This window comes from Palaemon carinicauda, chromosome 22 (assembly GCF_036898095.1).
Source record: "Palaemon carinicauda isolate YSFRI2023 chromosome 22, ASM3689809v2, whole genome shotgun sequence".
NCBI classification, from domain to species: domain Eukaryota; kingdom Metazoa; phylum Arthropoda; class Malacostraca; order Decapoda; family Palaemonidae; genus Palaemon; species Palaemon carinicauda.
In genome coordinates, this window is record NC_090746.1 from 85947959 (window position 1) to 85962958 (window position 15000).

General features: G+C 37.1%; 1 protein-coding gene across 1 annotated transcript in view; it reads left to right on the top strand.

Moving 5' to 3' along the window:
* The window catches only part of LOC137616156 (uncharacterized), an 82567-nt gene that overhangs the window by 32935 nt on the left and 34632 nt on the right, over window positions 1–15000 (top strand). The window lies entirely within an intron of this gene.

Consider the following 15000-nt stretch of genomic DNA (forward strand, 5'->3'; position numbering starts at 1 on the left):
TAAATGAGGATTCTTGATACAGCCTGTAAGATATCTTATCATTGCCTAAGTCTTATTCGATAACCGTTAATGGTCTAGAAAATACTGCTAACCTAATTCATTATTGCTTAATTTGTAAAATTATAGAAGCAGTAGAATAAAGTTAACTGCTGTTGTTGGAAGGTTGATTATTAACGAAAGTTATCAACTTCGCATAATAGATAATCAATGATGGATACAGTATTATTATTATTATTATTATTATTATTATTATTATTACTTTCTAAGCTACAACCCTTGTTGGAAAAGCAGGATGCTATAGGTCCAGGGGCCCCCAACATGAAAAATAGCCCAGTGAGGAAAGGAAACAAAGAAAAAATATTTAATGAACAGCAACAATATTAAAATAAATAATTTCTATATAAACTATAAAAACTTTAACAAAACAAGATGAAGAGAAATTAGATGGAATAGTGTGGCCGAATGTACCCTCGAGCAAGAGAACTCTAACCCAAGACAGCGATGACCGCATAGCACCTTGAATACAATCAGAGTTTAGTTAATCGAGTGAAGATAAGTTCTGTTGAGGTAAATAAGACCACTATTACATTCTGGCAAAACCTTTCAAAATCTCTTTTATTGTCCTTATTAGCAGAACACCACAGAATTTGCAATGCTAGCTTACTAGAATGCATGAAATATCACACGAAGTTGGGCTCAAGATGAATAGAAGAAAGACAGAGATGATGAGAACGGAGTATGCAATAGAGGATGAAATATTGGAAGGAGAAAGGATTAATGAGGTAGAATCATTTAAGTATCTAGGGACTATGATCTCCAATACAGGGTCTTTAGAATTAGAGTTTAGTGAAAGACTGAAAAAAGCAAATCGGACAATGGCTAGGTTAAGTAAAATTTGGAAATCAAATCGCCTGAAATTACATATAAAAATCAGACCATATATCAGTTTAGTGAGATCGGTGTTACTATATGGACATGAGACATGGTATGACAATGAAAAAATCTCCAATAGATTTAGTAGATTTGAGAACAAAGCCCTTAGAAGGATATTAGGAGTTGAATAGCAGGACAGGAATAAAAATAAAACTATAAAAGAGATTACTCGAGGGCTATATGTGGATGAGATCATGATGAAGGGTAGATGGAGATGGTTTGAGCATGGTCTTCGCATTCCCCAAGAGAGATTAGTTCATCAAACATTTAGCTGGGCTCCATAAGACACTAGAAGAGTTGGAAGACCCAGGCCTACATGGCTGAGGACTATGAAGAGTGAAGTAGGAGACGATGAATGGATAAGTATTGAATTAAAAGCTCAAAAGACGACTGTCGAAATCAAACCGAGGCCACTTTGCGTCAATAAGCGTAGGAGGAGATGATAATGAGGAGGACGAATCATATAAATAAGCTGCATCGTCTTTTAATGATGTAGTTTTCTTAAATTTTGTCATGAAATTACAATATACTAATTTTCCCAAAATGTATTCGCTATCTTGCAGAAAAAAATACATACGCAGATATCATAAGTACAAAATGACTCCTTATGCTAATACACTGACTGTAAGTTATCAATGATTATTATATTTGCTAAAAGCTCTATCTTGAGAAAATACATTGCTATCTTTAAACCTCTAGTTTGGAGTGTTCGAGCAATGGCTATAATTTCTACAGCTAATGTCGTAAGCAGAAAAAGGTTAGGAGAAAATATCAAAATATCTTGAATATAATTGTTTTATTATCATTTTTATCACGAAATCACACAGATGAGGAGCGATGCCCTTGGAGCAATGAAAATCTTATTTCACACTGAATTTCATTTTCCGAGCTTCTCCCTTTATCCCGGACATGTGTTAGGTGTTTATTCTTTAACATTTGTCTTCCTTTCTTTCATTCTTTATTCATCTATCTATTAAATATTCTTGGTATCTTTATAATAAATGGGTTCCGCTCCGGTGCTTATCTTAGGCTGTCAATTTTAGTTCCTAGCTTCTCAGTATCCCACCAGAAAGAAAAATCTCTCCCAAGTGGCAGCATGAAACACCTTCACTTGACCATTTCAACCAGGAACCATTCGAAATTTGTTTAAAGCCAAGACAAGATATTCATTTGCTGCATTCAGAAATAAGGCATTTAGACCACTGTATTCAATTCTCACAATTTAATATAAGCTTCATCTTCACAATCACCATCGAAACAGAAGCAAAACCAGGATTGTGAAGCACGCTTCCAAGAATAATTTCTGTCACATTACTATTTCATTATTCCAGTTAACAAAAACACCTTGGTTGAATCTTAAACAAACGGGAAAATGATCCAACAAAGCACCTACTGTAATGAACATAATAATTGGAAAACTAATGGTATGTGGTGGACTGCAGAACATAATGATCGAACTTAGTACTGTCACTTCGAGCCGGGCCAATTTTGGTATGAGGATCCTTCGGAAACAAATCCTCCAAACTTACCCTAAAGACAACAGCTCACTAATTAAAGCTATTTTTTTTAAATCACCCATTACTTAGATCAGCATTTAAATCCAACAAAATAATCCGTTATATATACTCTCTCTTAAGTATATATAATTTTGCTAATGGGCCTTGGTAATTATCAAGCGAATTACAGTTCTTGCGATGAAGATCGAATTAGCAGCGTATGTTTACAATTTTAGTTCAAATGTTAATGCCAAACGTTCTTGGCTTCGAATTCAGACGATGAGACGACAAAGCTCACCGAAAATGGAATGTGAGAAAATAGATGGATAAAGGGCAAGTGACTTAGTGTCTAAAGGCTGAGATGACACATCCCCTGAAACTGAATATCTAAAGGCCAATAAAAATACTTCACAGTCAATCTAGTATTTAAGAAATAACGATGAGATTTTGGAAGCATAATACTGTACAATCATTTATATTGGAAACGTTGCATAATCAAACCAAAAAAAAATTGATATACATAAATGTCTAAAAATTATTCCATATAGTGGTCGATTACTTTAACTATAGTAATCTCTCTCTCTCTCTCTCTCTCTCTCTCTCTCTCTCTCTCTCTCTCTCTCTCTCTCTCTCTCTCTCTGAATGTCCTCAAGGACGGTATAACTCTTTTATGGTGTTTTTAAGACTATTTTACGGCATCGAGCCATAACTGAAACTACTGTTTCCATCAGTGAATCGAATAAGACTAACGTCGGATATATATATATATATATATATATATATATATATATATATATATATATTATATATATATATATATATATATATATATATATATATATATATATATATATATATATATAAATTATGTATGTGTTGTATATTTGTAGTGGATAGTCAAGATGTCAAATGATAACACAGAATGAAATATAGCAACTCGATTTTCGTGACGTTCTTCCTCGGAAGCCTCTGTATAAAAACTTGATGATTGTTTAATAAAGTTTAGTTGCATTCACCTCGTCTTCCGGTTATCACCTAACTGTTCGCTCCCACAATACATAACAGAAAATGCATTCTGTAGAACATTTACACTAAGAAACTCTTCAAACTCTCGTGGAGTTAAATGTGGACCATTATCTGTCACAATCCTGCTTTTCCAACTAGGGTTGTAGCTTAGCAAGTAATAATAATAATAATAATAATAATAATAATAAAAATAATAATAATAATAGTATACTGTTTACCTTTATAGTTGCAATTAATGTTATTGTCTGCATTGGAATTACTTCTAGCTACTTAGTGTAAGCATGTACTACTATCAAGTATGATGACCTAAAGATGGACCAGTGATATATATATATATATATATATATATATATATATATATATATATATATATATATATATATGTGTGTGTGTGTGTGTGTGTATGTGTGTGTGTAATCCTTGCCATGCATATCTGGGTAACACATCGTCTTTACGATTTACTTTGAAAGATTAGCCGCTCCACTGAACAAGAACACTCATCTAATCTTTATACCTTGGCGGCGGGTAGGTGTCAATGGAAAGACAGAAATAGAAATAGATTTCAGAAGCAGAAAGGGATAAAGCTATTCCTTCTTGGAACGATGAAGCCTCGGATATAGTTTTTTTCTTTATTTATATATATAAAAAGAAAAGTATTGCAATCAATCATGCATACAAAATTGTAAAAATAAATGTGAATGATAATCACTTGCTCTACAAATATATATAAATATTTAAAATCGAAGATTACTGAGTAAAACTCGTGTGACTGATGAAGAAGATTAAAAGTCCCGTAGAGGGAATTAGGAGTGGATAAGAATAAAAACTTTAATTGAAATCATGAAGACTTTAATGGCATGTGGTAGAATTGAACTGGAGGATTTGTGTAAATTTTTGGGCATAATATAACTTTGCTGTGAGTGATCAAACAAAAGTCTCTTGCCATCACCAATCCGCTGTCTGTCAACTTGGTGATGAAAACAGGCCAAATCTCAGATATGAATAAAAACATGCTGAGACCTTTGTCCTGCAGTGGACTGGGAGTGACTGCCTTTGTTGTTGCTGTTGTATATACATTATATACAGTATATATATATATATATATATATATATATATATATATATATATATATATATATATATATATACATATATATATATATATGTGTGTATATATATGTATATATATATATATATATATATATATATACATATATATATATACACAACCACTCATGTATATATTAAGAGAGAGAGAGAGAGAGAGAGAGAGAGAGAGAGAGAGAGAGAGAGAGAGAGAGAGAGAGAGAGACGGTAGTGATGGAATATCTCAGAAGAGAAAGAAGAGATCTAGAACTAAGGTTTGGGACCTTAAAGGAGAAAACTGTAAGTAATTTAGGATTGTGAAAGAGTGATGACTGGAAAGGTAGGGTAACAGAGTGGAAAATATCTGGGTGAGTATGAAAGAAATATGTGTAGGGCAAACGGAGGAATTAGTGGGAAGAACCAACAGATATGGTGTGTCGAAAGGAGAAAAAATGGTGGTGGGACAGAGAGGTGCAAGAACCAGTCAAAAGAAAATCAAAGGCATTTAAGGACTGGAAATTAAGACAGTTGCAGGGAGTAGAGGAACAGTACAGAGCAGAGGAAAAAGATTCCAGGAGGAGAATAGGTACAGCTATTGGAAGAGAATTAAAACAATTAAATGAAAGTCTAGGAAAAAGGAAAGAGAAAACGATATCTATAAGATTTCAAACATGCGGAAAAGGCAAAAACAGGATTTGGCGGAACTGGTAGACATAAGGGATAGAGATGGAAATATATTGCTTACGGATGATAACATTAAGATAAGATGGAGAGAATATTTTGAGCAACTACTGAATACTGAAAATGAGAGAGAGAGAGAGAGAGAGAGAGAGAGAGAGAGAGAGAGAGAGAGAGAGAGAGAGAGAGAGAGAGAGAGAGGCCAGTGATGCAGATACGGAATACAGAAGTGAACTTGGCATCGAGTAAAATGAAGAATGGTAAAGCACCAGGTCCATCGGAGTTTCATATTGAAATGGTCAAGATACTAGCTGCAAAGGGGGACGAATAGAAGCTGAATTTATTGAGCAATATGGGAAGAGAAAATAATACCTAAAGACTGGGAGAAGAGTCTAATGGTATCTATATTTAAGCAGAAAGGTGACATCAGGGAATGTAGAAACAACAGGGGAATTAAACTAATAGAGCATGGCTTGACAGTTTCTGAGAGGGTACTACATGAGAGATTGAGAGAGACTTTAAAGTTTTGGGGAGAGAGAGAGAGAGAGAGAGAGAGAGAGAGAGAGAGAGAGAGAGAGAGAGAGAGAGAGAGAGAGAGAGAGAGATGGTCAATGTGAATGTATGTGGATGGCAGAAGACATGATCTACAATTACTGCCCTGATGAAGCAGGTGTGATTGAGCTAGGAAGTTTGGGACATAAAGGAAGTCCGACAGAGACAGAATAAAGACGAACTAATGGAAGGAGTGTGGGTAATGATTGAAGGAAAATCAGACAGTCACCCATTCTTGCTGAAAGTGCCTTGTGAGAATTTTTTTTATAGAGAATGGTATCTTATATTGTGCTTATTAGAAGTGGGGAGAGGAATTTTGAGTATGGGTAGTTCTTCCTCCCTCTTTAATTAATCGAGCCATCAACATTGTACATGCAAGTCCGTATGCAGAGCATTTGGGGATTCATAGAAAATTATGGAGAGCACCCGAATCCTTTATTTAATTAAGAATGAAAAAATCTATAGAAAGGTATATAAAATGTTGCCATGCTTGTAAGTTTTAACCGCTTTAAAGACCATAAGAACACTGTATCGGAAGCCAGAAAGTGGCCTGTGATTCCAGTTAAATTTCATATTGTGCACATGGACGTGGTAGGACCATTACCTACCGGCATAACACAACATAAGTATATATGTGTATTTGTGGATGCATTTACTCGTTACACTCATACTTACTAAATGTTGGATAAATCAGCACATCCACACATTCTTTAACACTGCCTCGCCCCGAGGCTGAACTTAAATTCCGTAGCCACTTGCCCTTTGGGAACTGCCCGGGTCCCCGTCACCAGGTTTGGTTCCCCGAAAATTTTGGTAAGTGATAATGGTCTCGAGTTTATAAATAAGGTGGTGAAATTGGTCACAGACCTGATGAAAATTAAAACTTTTCAGTGACTGCATATACTGTAGGCCTTCAGCTTAGTGCAATTACATAACAGGGAAGAGTGGAGAATATTACCTTAATTAGTGGCCGATGGCATTGCAGATAATACATTGCTCAGAGACAAACCTTTCTTTTTAGTGTATGGACAGGATCCTGTGTTAATGTATACGGTATTGATAAATTGGCAGCAATTGTGGAATTATTCAACTGAGCAATACCGAGTGCAGATTTGATTATCTGTTATGGAAAATTATGAACACTAGTGAAAGGTTTTTGAAAAGAGCTAATGAAAAACACAGCTCAAAGTATAATGGACAGCTCAAAACCGCACCGGCTGAGGTATTTGCGGCGATCGAGTGTATTTGAAACGATTACAATCTAGGAAACATAAACTGGAGCCAGGGCACTAGTGGAACAGTGTCTGAACATCATTAGGCACACATAAATGGGGTTCCAGAAGATGTAGTTTTCAAAAGTGTCAATCAGTGTGTGCCACGTTACATTTGTATATGCGACATTCCTTGAGTTGATGAGTAGGAAAGTTTTGTTGTTGTTTGAACAGACCTCATTCCTTCTTTTGACATGTTATAGATAAACCTGATGATAAAGAATGTGTCCTTATGTGTGTTTAATGTAGTGCAGTAAGTGCAGTGACAGTATTGCTGCATTTAGCAATACGTATGACATACTGCCGAGTGAACCTGATACGGACAAAAGTCAGAGCCCAGGTGTGATCTGTCAGGCGGATGCTGTATTAATGATATATTTATACGATTCCTGGTGACGGGGACCCGGGCAGTTCCCAAAGGGCAAGTGGCTACGGAATTTAAGTTCAGCCTCGGGGCGAGGCAGTGTTAAAGAATGTGTAGATGTGAATACCTCATAGTTAATTCGAGTTATAATAAGGGAGATGCGGGGAAGCTAAATGATTTTCTCAGGAAACGGCTAGCCACCACCGAAACTGATGATAGTTACAAGTGCTAGTGTAGTGGTGATTTACCGGTGATGGTGGTTTGTGTTGCGAAATAATGCCCTAAACCAGGACAAGTAAAATCGAGGGATGAAGGAATGCTTATTCCTACTTCTATCTCGCAAGTTCAGGTCCATATTTCCTGCAACCAGAGGGAGGTTATTGATGAGAATATGTAATACCGATATTGATATGATTTATTTTCCTCTTTGGGTACTCTACACTATAATCACAAAGGCCTTTTAAAAAATGAGAATGCTTATTTTATATTTATTGAGTACATTTTTTATATAGAATATTTGATTTTTATTATGTGTAAGATGTCTATATTATTTTGGTGATTCTCATGTATATATATCTTATGTTGCATTTCTGTCTACTACTGTATATGGCGTGTCTTGCCCTAGATTGGTGTGTCATCTATATATTATAGACTAGGGAGGACAAGTATGTACCTCCTCCGGGAGTGAGGAACATGGGGTGGGGGAGAAGTGTCCCAAACCCTGGACAGAAATATATATATATATATATATATATATATATATATATATATATATATATATATATATATATATATATATACTGTATATATATATATATATATATATATATATATATATATATATTATATATATATAATGTATGCATGTTAGTTTGAGTATATGCAGTGAGATCCTTTACCTTTATAAAAGTACCATGGCTCTTATAAAATTGTCTGTAAAATCACTGGACTCTCTTATATGTGACATGTCTTAAAGTCTTGTGAGTGACAGTATTTTTCCATTACATCATAGATTTCCACAAATTTAGTAGATAGATTCAGTATATTGACAGATCAACAATGCTTTCCTTGCTCATAAAGAGAGTCAGTACCGCTCAAACTCTCACAATAAGAGTATCCTCGCTGTGCAAAGTGTAAAAACCTTCTTTTTTAATAAAGTTAGAAAATGTATGTCCTGATGTCTCATTATCCACTAAGTTTCATTTCAAGATCTTGCATTGAGACAGGAAGATGGAGATATCAGAGTGGTCGTTGATAAGGTTGACATCATTTCCTTCCAACTGTAAAAGGATTTAATTTTATCTGACAAATAATGAATGCCATTCTTTATGTACTTTAGATCATCATATGAGCCGAGAATTAGTCTTAGAAAAATTCTGCAACTGTGTCAAATAGTGAATAAAAACATTTCAGGCAGTTTCCCTTTGACAGCCATCTCATTTCTGAGTGTATCAATAAACGTTCAAACTCTTCATCATTATCAATGCAAAGCTGTCGAAACAGTTGGGAGTTGAGAGAATGTGCCTAACTTTTTTTTGAAGCTGTAATAACAGTATTCATTGATTTCTGAAGTCGAATACTTAGGTTTTTTGCTACCAGATGCTGCCTGTGGATTGCACTGTAAGCACACAGGGTACATTTGTTTTCTAAGAAACTGATGAAGTACAATGACAACCTATCATCGATGGTGCTCCATTATAAAAATGAAATTAAAATATAGTTTACGAACCTTGGACAGGTTTTGAAGACTTCTTGCTAGTTCTATACTAACTCTATATACTGTATGTATGTATGTATATATATATATATATATATATATATATATATATATATATATATATATATATAAATATATACATACATATATATATATATATATATATATATATATATATATACATATATGCATATATATATATGTACAGTATAATATATATATATATATATATATATATATATATATATATATATATATATATATATATATCAGTGTTATATTGTGTTAAATAAGTTAGTTCTCTGTCTTGAAGGTTAAACTTCTCTTGGTTTTCATATAATCTTTGATTTCGTATTCCTCTGGTGCTTCTCCAAGGTGTTATATACAGAGATTTTCATGCTTGGCAATTCATTGCAATACTACGTGTGCGGTGGACCTTCCAAGGAAACAACTCCACGGCATTTGTTTGAGAGACAGATGGGCGAGTGAGAAGACGCACTGGAGAATGTCTGCTTTAACAACCACGGGGCTCACACGCCGCGCCCTCCCCACTCCTTATTTCGCCTTTTTTTTTTACGCTCTTTGTAACATTTGCCATTCTATACTTTCCTGATTTATTCCCTTTTTTAACAGTTATGTAGTTTCATTAGTATTATTCTATTCCTTTTGCATTATATTCTTCTTGCTATATTCAGATGTAATTTGCAAGCTATCTGAAAACTGATAAACACTTGGATTTTCCCGAACGAAAATTTAGTGTTTGTGTTCTCCCTGTGATTCATTACTATAATGCTTTGAGTCTACCCCAATCTTTACACGCCTCTCTCTCTCTCTCTCTCTCTCTCTCTCTCTCTCTCTCTCTCTCTCTCTCTCTCTCTCTCTCTCTCTCAAAAGTAGATGAGTTATTACTTTTGTATTCGTTTGTCGTATTCATTATAGCAGTAGGTAATATACATGGAAAATCTGGTAAAATCCACCTGTGATGTCACTCTATTGTTTTAAGTACAAAATACATTCATGTATTGGATGCTAATTTTGGTCAAATATTGGAGACGCGTGAAATTATTAAAAAAAAAAAAAAAAAAAAAAAAAAAAACAAGGTTAAAAATGACCGCAAACGATAAAGTAACAAATATGATATCATTGACAATATCCCTCCAATTAACCTGATTAAAGTTGTTTTTGATTGTCGAAGAGTTTGAAGTAGGTGACAAAGAGATGATTTGACTGAGGTCTTGTTTGTTTCCACTTGCAGCGTTTCCCGAACCAGTTAATCATCACTGATATCCGTAAATTCCGAATACAATAAAATTCTGTTACTTTGTTTTGTGGGTGGTTGTGGTGGCCAAAGAGGTAACGTCCCTGACTAGTGATCACCAGACTGGGGTTCCAGGCCCGCTTAAACTGGTAAGTTCCTTCAATGTCTCCAACCTCACCATCCTTGTGAGGTAAGGGTGGAGGGTTTGGTGGAGCTTATAGGTCTATCTGTTGAGTCATTAGCAGCCATTGCCTGGCCCTCCTTGATCCTAGTTGGGTGGAGGGTTTGGTGGAGCTTATAGGTCTATCTGTTGAGTCATTAGCAGCCATTGCCTGGCCCTCCTTGATCCTAGTTGGGTGGAGGGTTTGGTGGAGCTTATAGGTCTATCTGTTGAGTCATTAGCAGCCATTGCCTGGCCCTCCTTGATCCTAGTTGGGTGGAGAGAGGGCTTGTGCGATTACCATATGTATATATGGTCAGTCTCAGGCCATTGTCCTGCTGGATAGAGCAATGTCCCTATCTCTTGCATCTGCCAGACCCTGAGTCTAAGAAGCCCCGTAGTCCATTTGCCAGCCCTATGTTTCCCGTAGTGAACCTAAGAATTCTCATAAATACAATATTTTTTTCTTGTAGAATCCCCTAGACAACATTGGGCAATTTTGCAAATATCCAAATTAGTGCCGTCATTGCCAAACAATTTAATTCCTTCAATATTTTGAAAATTGTGCACATCCCCTCAAAGATTTTGTTCAACCCCAATGTTTTCATGGTTATAGAGTTAAATAAACACATCAAATATGATGTCATCTCATTATGTATGGCTGCGCATGCAGACAAAATTTACTTCCATAATTTTCAAAATACATTTTTCTTTTAATATCTTGGAGCCAGTGGATGATAACGTGATACAACTGAGCCAACTTCCATGACTCACACTGAACTTGCAAGCCCAGATGAATTAACATTTCAGTACAACAGTTTAACTTGTTGTACAACGTAAAAACAATGATGATAAAAAGAACTAAATGTGTACCATTTGAAACCTATCTTGAGAAAATAAACAAAATCACCATTCAGGGTATACTTTTCAAAACTTGAATGTCAAGAAACAGGCATAAATCACAAAAATATAAAACAAGCAGTGACCTGTAACCATCGTAAAGCAATAAATTCAAAACACATTTAATAGTGGTATGAATGGTACATAAAGTTATACATTCTACATATACATGTAATTATAACAGCACAAAACATGATCACATTTTATGTAAGTACTTTATCATGTATGTACTTTAGTAAGCACATGCTCTGAATGTCTTTACAAGGGACCTGTACGTGCCATCAACAATGATGTCGATACCTTGCCCATGAAGGACTTGATGACCAAAATAGACTCCCTTATGGACAGCCACTTCACCACCAAGACCTACATTAACGCCTCCACCCTTGACAAAGATGATAACCATTCAACAATGACCAAAGTTGATTTGAATGCGGTAGGACACACACAGCTGCCCCTTGACATGCTGGAGTGGCGACAAAGCCACCCACCACCTACATATCCTGCCCCTCTCCCCAACCAACGACCTCTACAGCCACCTACTGACGGCCATCAACCTTAGTTATGCTAATACTACTCCAGATTTGGGGCGGCTGTGAAGAAATGCGCAGAAGGTTGTCACAGGTAAAAAAAAAAAAAACCTTGTAAATAGGACATCGCTTGTGGAGGTAGCCTTCACAGTCACTAATTTTTTCTTTTTACATGATGCAGGTCTTGATGTGCGTTTTTGGTAGACACTGGTGCTTGCCGTCCCCTTCTACCAATGTCACTTTCCGGGATATAATGTAGTTATTCTAAGCCTGCTGACATCTGCCTGGTAGCTGCTAATGGATCTGAGATTCCCACCCAATGGTACGAGACACTCGCACTATCGTTTGGGAGCGCCAAATACCATTGGAAGTTTCTCATTGCTGATGTAACATTGCCAATAATCGGTGAGTATTTTCTCACCCATTTCCATCTCTGCCTTCATGTGGCACATCGAAGTTTAGTCAATACAGACTCATAATAGGTGACACTTCTTTAACCCGCCCCTTCCAGCCTCGCACTCTGCATCAGCGCACCCACGGATACCTACGCCCACTTCCTCCCGTAGTCTTCCTAAAGGGGCCAACCCCTTCCTTAGAAGGTATCAACCGCTCAGAACTTCCCATGCCCTCGACTGTTAATGTACTGTAAGAATTCTTGGGCATGATGAACTATTATCACCGATTCTTGCCATCCATTGTTGCCACTCTTGCCTGCCCATCCACCCCCCCCCACACCCCGCATCTCCCTCGAAGGCAAGCCAAAAGACCCGAAGTCGGGTCACCTTGAAAAAGCAGACTTCTGCAACGCAAAGAAAGCCATATCAACTGCTGCTGCTCTGACTTTTCCCGTGCCACATGCCCTCATCCTTCTCTCCGATCCCAGTGACGTTGCTATTGCTGCAGTACTCGAGCAGGTTGTCAAGAGCTCGCCCCACCCATTGGTTCTTCAGTAGAACACTGTCCAAAGCAGAATCCAGCTACGCTACCTTCGACTGCAAATTCCTGGTGGTGCATTTGGCTGTCCATCAGTTTTGCCACTTCTCAGGTGGTACTCATTTCTTCATTCACGCGGACCACATGCCCCTGATGCATGCCTTCATTCGACAGTCCGATGCTTGGTCAGCCCGTCAACTGCTGTGCCTCAATATAACTGTACCCTTCAACACATCCTGGTAAAATGAATACCCTTGCCGATGAACTGTCAAGAAACACATTGGCTGCTATTTATCTGGGATTGGATTAAAATGCCTTGGCATAAGCCCAACAATAAAAGCCAGAGTGCCAAGCCGGCAGGACATCCTGCACATCCTTCCGTTGGGAAGAAGTTGCCCTCGACAACTCCAACGCCACCCTGCTCTGTGATGCCAGTACTGATAGGCACCCATGGATATCTGCCCTCATGAACTGACAACTGTGTGATTTAATCGATGGCCTCTCACATCCCTCGCACCAATCTACTGCACAGCTACTGAAGATGAAGTTCAGTTAGCACAGCATTACTAAGGATTGGGTCTGTGCCTGTACTTCATTCCAAATTTCAAAAGTACGGATTCAGGAGTGGGCACCTTTCCTCAACCTTAGCGATATTTCGCCTACATTTACGTCGATGCAATAGGCCTCTTACCCACATCATAAGGACAGTGTTACCAGTTTACCGTCATTGACTGCTCTTCTCACTGGCCTGAAGCCATCACCATCCAAACTGCAATATCCACCTCATTTGCCTTACTCTCAGGATGGATAGCGAGATTTGGCATCCTTGAGCAAGGATACCAATTTCCCCTCTCAATCGTAGAAATCATTAGTGAATCTCCTGCTCATCACCCTAAATCAGACAACCACCTTCAACCCTGCAACCAACGGAATGACTGAACGCTTTCATCGCACCCTCAATACAGCTTTTATGGCCCACTCCAATGACTCCAACTGGTTTACTCAGATTCCCTGGGTCCTCCTAGGATCAAGGACCACTTCTAAAGACACCTTGGATGTCTCAGCAGCTCAAATGGTGTATAGTGACCTTTTGGTCATCCCTGATAATTTTTTTTCCGTCTGCAACTCCGCTGACAATCTTCAGTGCCTACATTATGCTAAGGGGAACTCTACTCTCTGTCACCAAAATTACAAGCCCCCAGCGGAGCAACACATACCAAAAGATTTAAACACCACAACACTTGTCTTCAAGCATACTGACACTTGCAAATCACCACTGACACCCCCTTACACGGGCCCTTTCTCTGTTATGCATTGCAAACCAAAGTCTTTCTCAATTAACATTCATTGCAAAGAAAACTGGGTCTCCATTGATAGCCTAAATCCTACGTATCTCTCTCCCAAACTGATAATAGAAAAACCTGTTTAAGCTTGCCATTGTATATTTCATATTGTTAAAGATTATATACCATTGTTATCCTCTACTGATTCTATATAAGCTTATTTTGACGTTTGAATAAACTAGTCATATAGACTTTGTCTTTCCATTAAGACCCTTGGAAGCCGGCCACACCAATATTATGAATAGCCCTTCGAACTTCAGGATCATATTTCATGATGAAGAAGACAATCCCACCCACTGCAGTTTTCTTGAATAACAGATTTATCTTCGGTTCTACATTTTGAATCTTATCCAGACAATTCCTAAGAATCAAAACATTAGCTACTGTACATCGTCTTTATCACTGAATATATTACATACCATTACTTTTGGTTTTAGTTTTCCAATTTGTTCTCGTTTCATTAGCAGTAACCATGGTTTGAATCATATTTCATGCTTCGTCTTCATCGTGCCATCAGCGAAGTTTAAAACAGCATTTTCATTTGAAGTTGATCTTGTATTAAGATTTGGTATACCTTCGAGGGCTTTTTCAACCTCATTTTTCAAGTCAGTTTTCCAGCCCAAGACCGTGAGTTTATTGAATCATTCGTACAGCTTATCACTAATCAAAGTCATTGGATTTATGAATGAATATCCTTTCCTACCCATTTACTCCACCTCTGATCTGTATACAAGAAGATATTGATTCGAAATT